Raw genomic sequence first — 9,798 nt, forward strand, 5'->3', positions numbered from 1 at the left:
AAAAAGGAGAAAAAAGAAACAAAAAACGTATAAAAAAAAAAAAACAGAAAACTACAAAATGGCAATAAGTACACAACTATAAATAATAACTTTAAATGTGAATGGACTACATGCTCCAATCAAAAGACAAGGAGTGGCTGAACAGACACAAAATAGGACCCATGTACCTGCTGCCTACAGAGACTCATTTCAGGTGTAAAGACACACACAGGCTGAAAGTTAAGAGGATGAAAAAAGGCACTCCATGCAGATGGAGATCAGAAATAAAAAAAGTTACAACCAACACCAGAAAAAGAATCATAATGGATTACACCAATTAATGGACAACTGAAAAGAAATGGACAAGTTCTTAGAAAGGTACACTTCCCAAACAAAACAATAAGAAATAAAAAATATAAACAGACAAATTAGTACTAATGAAGTTGAATCAGTAACTTTAAAACTCCTGACAATAAAAGTTCAGGATCAGAGAGCTAATCCTTCCAAAAACTTCAAGAGTTATCATCTATCTTTCATAAGCTATTCCAAAAAGAATTGCAGAGAGAAACATTTCTGAACCCATTCCATAAAGCCAATGTTACCCTGATACCAAGGCCAGAAAAAGATAACAGTTCAGTTCAGTCACTTAGTCCTGTCTGACTCTTTGCGACCCCATGGACTGCAGCACGCCAGCCCTGTGTCCATCACCAACTCCTGGAGTTTACCTAAACTGATGTCCATTGAGAGGGTGATGTCATCCAACCATCTCATCCTCTGTCATCCCCTTCTCCTCCTGCCTTCCATCTTTCCCAGTATGAGTCGGCTTCTTTTTTCCCAATGAGTCAGCTCTTTACATCAGGTGGCCAAAGTTTTGGAGCTTTGGCTTCAGCATCAGTCCTTCCAATGAATATTCTGAATTGATTTCCTTTAGGATTGACTGGTTTGATCTTCCTGCAGTCCAAGGGACTCTCAAGAGTCTTCTCAAGAGTCTTCTCCAGCACCACAGTTTAAAAGCATCAATTCTTTGGCGTTCAGCTTTCTTTACGGTCCAACTCTCAAATCCATACATGACTACTGGAAAAACCATAGCTTTGACTAGATGGACCTTTGCTGATAAAATAATGTCTCTGCTTTTTAATATGCTGTCTAGGTTGGTCATACCTTTTCTTCCAAAGAGCGTCTTTAAATTTTGTGGCTGTGGTCACCATATACAGTGATTTTGGAGCCCAAGAAAATAATTGTCACTTTTTCCACTGTTAGCACCATCTATTTGCCATGAAGTGATGGGACCAGATGCCATGATCTTAGTTTTTTGAATGCTGAGTTTTAAGCCGGCTTTCTCACTCTCATCTTTCATTTTCATCAAGAGAGTTTTTAGTTCCTCTTCACTTTCTGCCATAAGGCTGGTGTCGTCTGCATATCTGAGGTTATTGATATTTCTCTCGGCAATCTTGATTCCAGCTTGTGCTTCATCCAGCAGAACATTTCACATGATGTTCTCTCAATTGCACCCCACTCCAGTACTCTTGCCTGGAGAGTCCCATGGATGGAGGAGCCTGGAAGGCTGCAGTCCATGGGGTCACTAAGAGTTGGACACGACTGAGCGACTTCACTTTCACTTTTCACTTTCATGCATTGGAGAAGGAAATGGCAACCCACTCCAGTGTTCTTGCCTGGAGAATCCCAGGGACGGGGGAGCCTAGTGGGCTGCTGTCTATGGGGTCACACAGAGTCGGACATGACTGAAGTGACTTAGCAGCAGCAGCACCCTCATGTAAGTTAAAAAAACAAAGTGACAATATACAGTCCTGACATACTACTTGCCCATTTTGGAACCATTCATTTGTTCATGTCCAGTTCTAACTGTTGATTCTTGACGTGCATACAGGTTTCTCAGGAGGCAGGTCAGGCGGTCTGGTATTCTCATCTCTTGAAGAATTTTCCAGTTTGTTGTGAGCCACATAGTCAAAGGCTGCAGCATAATCAATGAAGCAGATGTCTTTCTGGAACTCTCTTGCTTTTTCTCTGATTCATCGGATATTGGCAATTTGATCTCTGGTTCCTCTGGCCTTTTCTAAATCCAGCTTGAACATCTGGAAATTCATGGTTCACATAATGTTGAAGCCTGGCTTGGAGAATTCTGAGCATTACTTTGCTAACATGTGAGAAGAGTCCAATCATGCCGTAATTTGAACATTCTTTGGCATTGCCTTTCTTTGGGATTGGAATGAAAACTGACCTTTTCCAGTCCTGCGGCCACTGCTGAGTTTTCCAAATTTGCTGGCATATTGAGTGCAGCACTTGAACACCACCATCTTCTAGGATTTGAAATAGCTCAACTGGAATTCCACCACCTCCACTAGCTTTGTTCGAAGTGATGCTTCCTAAGGTCCCCTTGACTTCACATGCCAGGATGTCTGGCTCTAGGTGAGTGATCACACCATTGTGGTTATGTGTGTCATTAAGATCTTTTTTGTTAATTTCTTCTGTGTATTCCTGCCATCTCTTCTTAATATCTGGGCTTTTGTTGGGTCCATACCATTTCTGTTCTTTAACGTGTCCATCTTTGCATAAAATGCTCCCTTGGTATCTCCAATTTTCTTGAAGAGAACTTTAGTCTTTCCTACTCTATTGTTTTCTTCTATTTCTTTGCACTGATCACTGAGGAAGCTTTCTCTCTCCTTGCTATTCTTTGGAACTCACTCAGATGGATACATGTTTCCTATTCTCCTTTGCCTTTCACGTCTCTTCTTTTCTCAGTATTTGTAAGGCCTCCTCAGACAACCATCTTGCCTTTTTGCATTTCTTCTTCTTGGGGATGGTTTTGGTCACCTTCTCCTGAACAGTGCTATGAACCTCCATCCCTCAGACCCTCTTCAGACCCTCTATCAGAACTAATTCCTGGGATCTATTTGTCACTTCCACTGTATAATCGTAAAGGATATGCTTTAGGTCATACCTGAATGGTCTAGTGATTTTCCCTACTTTCTTCAATTTAAGTCTGAATTTTGCAATAAGGAGTTTATGGTCTGAGCCACAGTTAGCTCCTGGTCTTGTTTTTGCTGATGGTGTAGAGCTTCTCCATCTTTGGCTGCAAAGAATATAATCAATCTGATTTCGGTGTTGACCATCTGGTGATGTCCCTGTGTAGAGCCCTCTCCTGTGCTGTGGGAGGAGGGTGTGTACCATGACCAGCACCTCACTGCTTGGCCAGCAGCACTACCTCTCCAGTCCGTGGCCGCCAGACCAGGTCCTCCACGCAGTTCCCCGGCATAGATGTTCTTATCACCACCACGCTGCAGCTCTGTGGAGACAGTCCTCACTGAACCATGAGGTGACCACCGTCGAGCACCTGCTGGCCGAGGGAAGCGGTGCAGCAGCCGGAGCCTGTCTGCCTCACCCCTGGCCAGCATGCGCCAGAGGAGCCGCAAAGTGCTGAACAGGGGGTGGTAATCTCTGTGGCTCTAGGCCAGGTGTTATCCCTCCTTATCTGTGGGATTAGCTTGACCAGCAAGTATCTGTCACAAGAGTTCCATGCCAGTACACCAGTCTTCCAGAGTTTCCTCTATTACATCCTTCTCTTGTTGGTCTATACCACCACTCTAGCTGTCAGACAAGTCAGAGCTACCAAGACGGTGGAAGGGGCGTGGGCTCATCTTCTCCTGTGAGAATTCCAAAATTGTAACTAACCACTGAACAATCATCAACAGGAGAATGTTGGATCCCACCAAAAAAAGATACCCCATGTCCAAGGACAAAGGAGAAGCCCCAACAAGATGGTAGGAGGGGCAAAATCACATTTACTAATAAAATGAAAATGCTGCCTAATGAATAGGAGATATTTCTAAACCATATATCTGATACAGGATGTAATACCCAAAACTTAAAAAGGGCCCATACAATTCAGTATCTAAAAGCAAACAACCTGATCGAAACATGTACACAAGATCTCAACAGATATTTTTTCCAAACATGATACAGCCAACAGGGAAGTGAAAACCTGTTCAACATCACTAAACATCAGAGAAACGCAAATCAAAACTGCACTGAAATATCACCTCACATCTGTCAGAACGGCTATGATCAAAAAGACAACAAATAACAAGTGTCAGTGAGGATGTGGGGAAAAAGGAACCCTTGAGGAATCCAAAAAATTAAAGGTACCAAAGATCCAGCTATTCCACTCCAGGATATTTATCTGAAGAAAACAAAAACACTAATGGAATATTACTGAGCCATGAAAAGGAATCTTGCCATTCAAAATGACCTGAAAAGTACCATACTAAGTGAAATAAGTCAGAGAGAGAAAGACAAACACTGCATGATTTCACTTATAATGTGAAATCCAAAAACAAAACAAATGAGCAAACCTAATAAAATCAAATGAGCAAACATTTGATTTTTAACAAAATCAAAACAGAGGTATATACATACAGAAAACAAATAGGTGGTTGCAAGGGAAGTGGGAAGAGGAATGAAACAGGGAGAGAGATTAAGAGTTTCCAGCTGCAAAATCATTTAAATTAACAGTGTGAGCAATATAATTAATAACTATGTAATATCTTTGTAGGGTGACATATTGCAACTAGATGTTGTATAATAGGTAATAACAGGGTTGTGGGTCAATTATACTTCAAAAATAAATTTACAGAAAAAGAGATCAAGCTTTGTGGTTAACAGAGCCAGGAGGGATGGGGGAATTGGATGAAGACAGACAAAGGTACAAACATCCAGTTATAAGATAAATAAGTACTAGGGCTATAACGTACAACACGATAAATATAGTTAACACTGTTTTACGTTATACAGGAAAGCTGTTGAGAATAAATCCTAAGAGGTCTCATCACAAGGAAACAAATTTTTTTTCTATTTCTTTAATATGTATATGAGATGATGTATGTTCACTATACTTATTGTAATAATCACTTCATGATGTAAGTCAAATCATTATGCACTACACCTTAAATTTATATAATGTGTTAGTCACTCAGTCATGTCTGACTCTTTGTAACACCATGGACTGTAACCCACCAGGCTCCTCTGTCCATGGGATTCTCCAGGAAGGAAGAACGCCATGCCCTCCTCCAGGGGATCTTCCCAACCCAGGGATGGAACCAATGTGGATGCCTCCCACATTGCAGGCATATTCTTTACCGAGCTGTTTATCAATTATGTCAATAAAACTGGAAGGAAAAAAAGTACTGTCATAATATTTAGCAAGAAAAGAAACAACGGTAAAGTAAAGACGAGAATGAAAACTGTAAAAATTACAGTGCTAAAAGTAGTTGATGTTGTACTTCCATAAACTTTTTCTAAACTTGAGAACCATTTTTATGTACATGAACTATATGAAGTTACCTGTGACAACTATGACTTTTCAATTACTTTTTTTAACGTAAACTTTTCAATTTCATTTTTTAATATTTAGGGAAAATCAACAGGTGGAGACTCCAAATTTTTCACAAGTTTGCTTCCAAGGCTCAGGCATGTGCTACTCAGCTGAGGTTGCATTTGAATAAGTGACAGAAGGAGCACACACTCAATTCGTTCACCAATAAAAGAAACTTTCATCCCAAAGAGTATGATGCAGTCTTTATGTTGATTAAAAATCCAACCACCCGCTGCTGAGCAAGTGGACTTCTTCAGGGAGAAGTACACAAAGCTTCCAGGGAGTATGCACAGGCCCGGTGATGCAGGCAGCACAGCGAGCGCGCACAGAGGGTACCTGCACTCTTCCTAGTTGAGGGAGTTCTCCCAGTTCCGCTATCCCCTCCCCTGGGACCTGGACGTGGCTTCTTCTGTAAAGGGATTTCCCAAAGCAAGCTCCCTCGGTTCATCCTACCATTTGTCTCTTACCTCAAGCCACCTGTACACCAAAAGTGAATTATTAAAAGGCACTTATTCATTGATATATTTCATTTCTTAGCAAACAAGTAGTATACATCCTTGCTACTCAAGAACGGTTCCTCCTCCAGCCGCAAGTAGTTTATAAGAAACACAAAATATCAAGCTGCAACACAGATCTACTGAATCAGAATTTGCATTTTCAAACAGGAGCCTCAAGGGATTCCCAGGCACATTAAAGTTTGAGAAGAACTGCTCTACAGGACTCTATAGCAAACAGCTGTAGAAAAATGTTCGTTTACAACTGAATTTAGAGAGAAAACATGGAAACCAGGAAGACATGGAATCAGAAAAGTTCCTTAAGACAATTAATACATAAATTCTTTATCACTGTATCAAAGCTGCTCAAAAGTTTACTTTCAACAATGCCTACAGTTAATGCTGTCAAAATCTGTGTACAAACAGCGGCATGTTCATATTATTATATATAGTGACTACATGATAATATATTGGGGCTGTATACTGTGGGACAAAGAATAAAAAAGAATGACTAGGTCTAGAAATACAACCACCGTCCGGCCCAAAGTTGTGCAACCCGCATTCTAAAATTTCGGTACTTAGAATTTGGAGTTGGCTAGTTAAACTTTCCAGAAAATTATTCCCCCCCAAAAATCTAAAAGATGTGAACTTTCAACATATATCCTATAATCGAAACTATTTAATAGCTAGTACTGAACAAATTTTAGGTCACCTGCAGAATCAAGAAATTGTTGTAGAGGTTTGAGCTCCTTTCTCCAGGAAAAAGGAGGGGGGTGGGATGGGGTGTTACCAAAAAAAAAAAAATCAGTGTTAACCCTCTGCAGTTTTTCTCACATCCTGAGAGGCCTCAACTTGCATGTTCCTACAGGTGAAGGAAACAAGTCGTACTCAAACAAGCTCACGTTTTCCTCCTGGTTGGGGGGGGGGGGGGTCCTCTCTTCTAGAGAATGCATTTTACAAGGTTTGGGGGCTCCGCGCCCGTCTGGCTTCCGGCCCGCGAAGGCACCGAAAGGTACCCGGAAATCGACCAAGGAGGAAGCGGAGCACGGCTCGGCCGCGGCGCTCAGCCTGGTCTCACCCGAGACCCCACCGGGCGGGGAGGCGGGCGGCAAGCCGGGGGGGCAGCGCTTCAGCCCCGCCGCCCCGGGGCGAGGGAGCCCAGTCTCCCGCCCCCCCCCCCCCCCCGCGGGACGCGCAACGCGGGGTGCACTGCGAGCCCCTGTCGCGGCGGCGACACCTCAGGGCCGCCCGGGGGAAAGCGGTGGCGGCGGCGAGAGGGGGGGCGGGACGCGTCCAGAGACGCTGAGGGGAGGCCGGGGGGAACGACGGCCCGCGGGGGCTGCACTGGAGGAGGGCGGAGGCGCTCGGGGCGCCCAAGCTGCTTTACGGCCGTCAGCGCCGTAGTCCTTTGGCGTTACCTGTGGCGCGGGAGGGCTCCCCAGCTCCTACGCCCTGAGTCCTCCTCCCCTCTCTCTCTCTCCCTCAGCCTCTGCCGGGAGCTCGCGGGGCCGGCCGCGCCTGACCCGACCAGAGAGGGAACAGGGCGGGGGGGGGGGGGGCGGTGGCGGGGGCTGGCGGCCACGTGACCACGCCCGCGCCGTAACGGCGGCCGCCCCCCGCCGCGCGCCCTGGGCGCGCTCCACCTCTAAGCACCCGGCGGCGCGGGCGCCCGCGCTCTAGTGCGCATGCGCCCGCCGGGCCCGCACAGTGCGCGCGCGCGGCGCGCTGGGGGCCTGTGGGGCCCGCGAGGCGCGAGGCTGAGAGGGATCCGCGGGCCGGGCGGTTCGCCGCGGCTGCCGGCGCGCATGCGCGGGAGGTCTCGTTTCGTTTGTTTCTCCCCTTTCCCTTCCTTCCCTTTGCCATCTTTACCTTCCACACCTCCGGCCCAGCTCTCCTGGCGCGCAGCTGGAGGCTGAGAATCCGCCCCCGGGATGTCAGACCCTCATGCTCACCACCACCTTCCCAGGGTGAGGCCGTCTGAAAGGCTGGCCCTCCTGCCTGAGAATTTGCATTTCCTGTGGCCTGTGACAGGGCCTTGTAGCTGAGTGGACTCCTATTCATGCTTCAATACCCAGCCACTCTGTCACTTCCTCTCTGAGATGTACCCTACTCTGCTTTGGGAGTCATTAGTAGTTTGTGCGGAGAAGGCAATGGCACCCCACTCCAGTACTCTTGCCTGGAAAATCCCATGGGCAGGGGAGCCTGGTGGGCTGCAGTCCATGGGGTTGCTAAGAGTCGGACACGACTGAGCGACTTCACTTTCACTTTTCACTTTCCTGCATTGGAGAAGGAAATGGCAACCCACTCCAGTGTTCTTGCTTGGAAAATCCAAGGGACGGCGGAGCCTGGTGGGCTGCCGTCTATGGGGTCGCACAGAGTCGGACACGACTGAGGTGACTTAGCAGCAGCAGCAGAGTAGTTTGTGCATACCTACTTTAGTATAGGGCTTCCCTGGTGGCTCAGCTGGTAAAGAATCCACCTGCAGTGCCGGAGACCTGGGTAACATCCCTGGGTCAGGAAGATCCCCTGAAGAAGGGGAAGTCTACCCACTCCAGTGTTCTGGCCTGGAGAATCCCATGGACACAGGAGCCTAGCGGGCTGCAGTCCTTCGGGTCGCAAGAGTCGGACACGACTGAGCGACTTTCACTTCACTGCTCACTTTAGAATAACCCTTAGAGAAATAATACACGATGTTTTTTTTACAAACCACAGTACTAGGCTTGGACTCTATGTTACCTCATAACTTAGGGCAGTATATGTCTTTAACATGGTGATCTCGCCACAAAGGCTTGAGGACTGACTGTAAATCCTGTGCGTTGTTGTCCTCCACTCGCTTTTAGTCAAGATTTAAACAGCGGGATGCTGTTTGCTTGTTTCCCCAATTTGAAAGCCTTTGAATGAAAAGGCTTGGAATGGTATTGCTAATTAGGGTGGTAAATGCTTCACCTAGTTACAGAGATTTATGGGCTTCTATTACATATCTTCACAAAGAGCCTAGTGGAAATTGATAGTGTTGAGTCCTGAAAACCAAGGCACAAAAAGGTCAGATTTCCAAAGGTTAGCTTGCTTCAGAGGAAGGTCCCTGGTGGAAGACCTTCGTTGGGGAACTGACAGACCCTCCCCTTAAGGGGAGTCCCCTCACTGTCAGTGCATTTGGTTGTCAAAGCAGGACAGGTTAAGTGAGTTCCTTGTGCCAGATTTAATCAGGAAAAACTAAATAAAATGTAAAAACTAACTGGTAGCTCTGGCTAGATGAGTCATCATTACTGTTAAACCAGTGAATATTGAGGTGATGTTCAGCAACAGAACCCCTGTTAGGATAAATGTTGATCAAATAAGATATGGCAACCCACTCCAGTATTCTTGCCTGGAAAATTCCATGGGCAGAGAAGCCTGGAGGGCTTCATGGGGTTGCAAGGAATCAGACATGACTGAGCAGCTGAACACATACACGCACACCTGCACACGCATGTAACCGTGTTAACGGGCTTCTGAGAAGCAGGAAAATCACGGCCTACTCTCCTGTGTCTGCAATGTTGATGGGCTGTTCTCTGCACCTGCCCATGCATACACCTGTGGATGGTCCCACCCAACAACTGCAGCTGCCACCTCAGATACGCCAGGAACATTTCACTGTATCTACTCCAAGGTTCAGAATCTGAGGAACACTGTTATCTTGGTGCCTACACAGAACCGTGCCTCCCTAGGAGTCATGCTCTTGTGTAATCTCCTCTTGGATCTGGGCTGGACTTGTCACTGCTTTCAACAATTAAAAAAAAAAAATTCTGTTCCAAGTCTAGGCCTTAAAAACAGGCTTTGCAGTGACAACATTGAAATTTACCAGAACCTGTACTCAGGGAAAACAGAGACTATTAGGAAATCCCCCCACCTGTTTGTATTCTGGGAAATGGCTTATGGCAAAGAACAATCCTTCCC

General features: G+C 45.9%; 1 protein-coding gene across 10 annotated transcripts in view; it reads right to left on the reverse strand.

The window, feature by feature from the left end:
* Nucleotides 1-7,836, reverse strand: part of TBC1D5 (TBC1 domain family member 5) — a 592,035-nt gene extending 584,199 nt beyond the window's left edge. For 9 of the 10 annotated variants that reach the window (XM_059886457.1, XM_059886448.1, XM_059886423.1 and 6 more), the window contains exon 1: nt 7,281-7,404. The gene's annotated coding sequence lies outside the window, so the exon portion shown is untranslated. Of the gene's footprint in view, nt 1-7,280; nt 7,405-7,731 lie in introns of those variants that run through there. The other variant, XM_059886432.1, reaches the window with a different exon arrangement.
* Between the last annotated feature and the right edge of the window lie 1,962 nt (nt 7,837-9,798).

The sequence above is a fragment of the Bos taurus genome, chromosome 1 (genome assembly GCF_002263795.3).
Source record: "Bos taurus isolate L1 Dominette 01449 registration number 42190680 breed Hereford chromosome 1, ARS-UCD2.0, whole genome shotgun sequence".
NCBI classification, from domain to species: Eukaryota; Metazoa; Chordata; class Mammalia; order Artiodactyla; family Bovidae; genus Bos; species Bos taurus.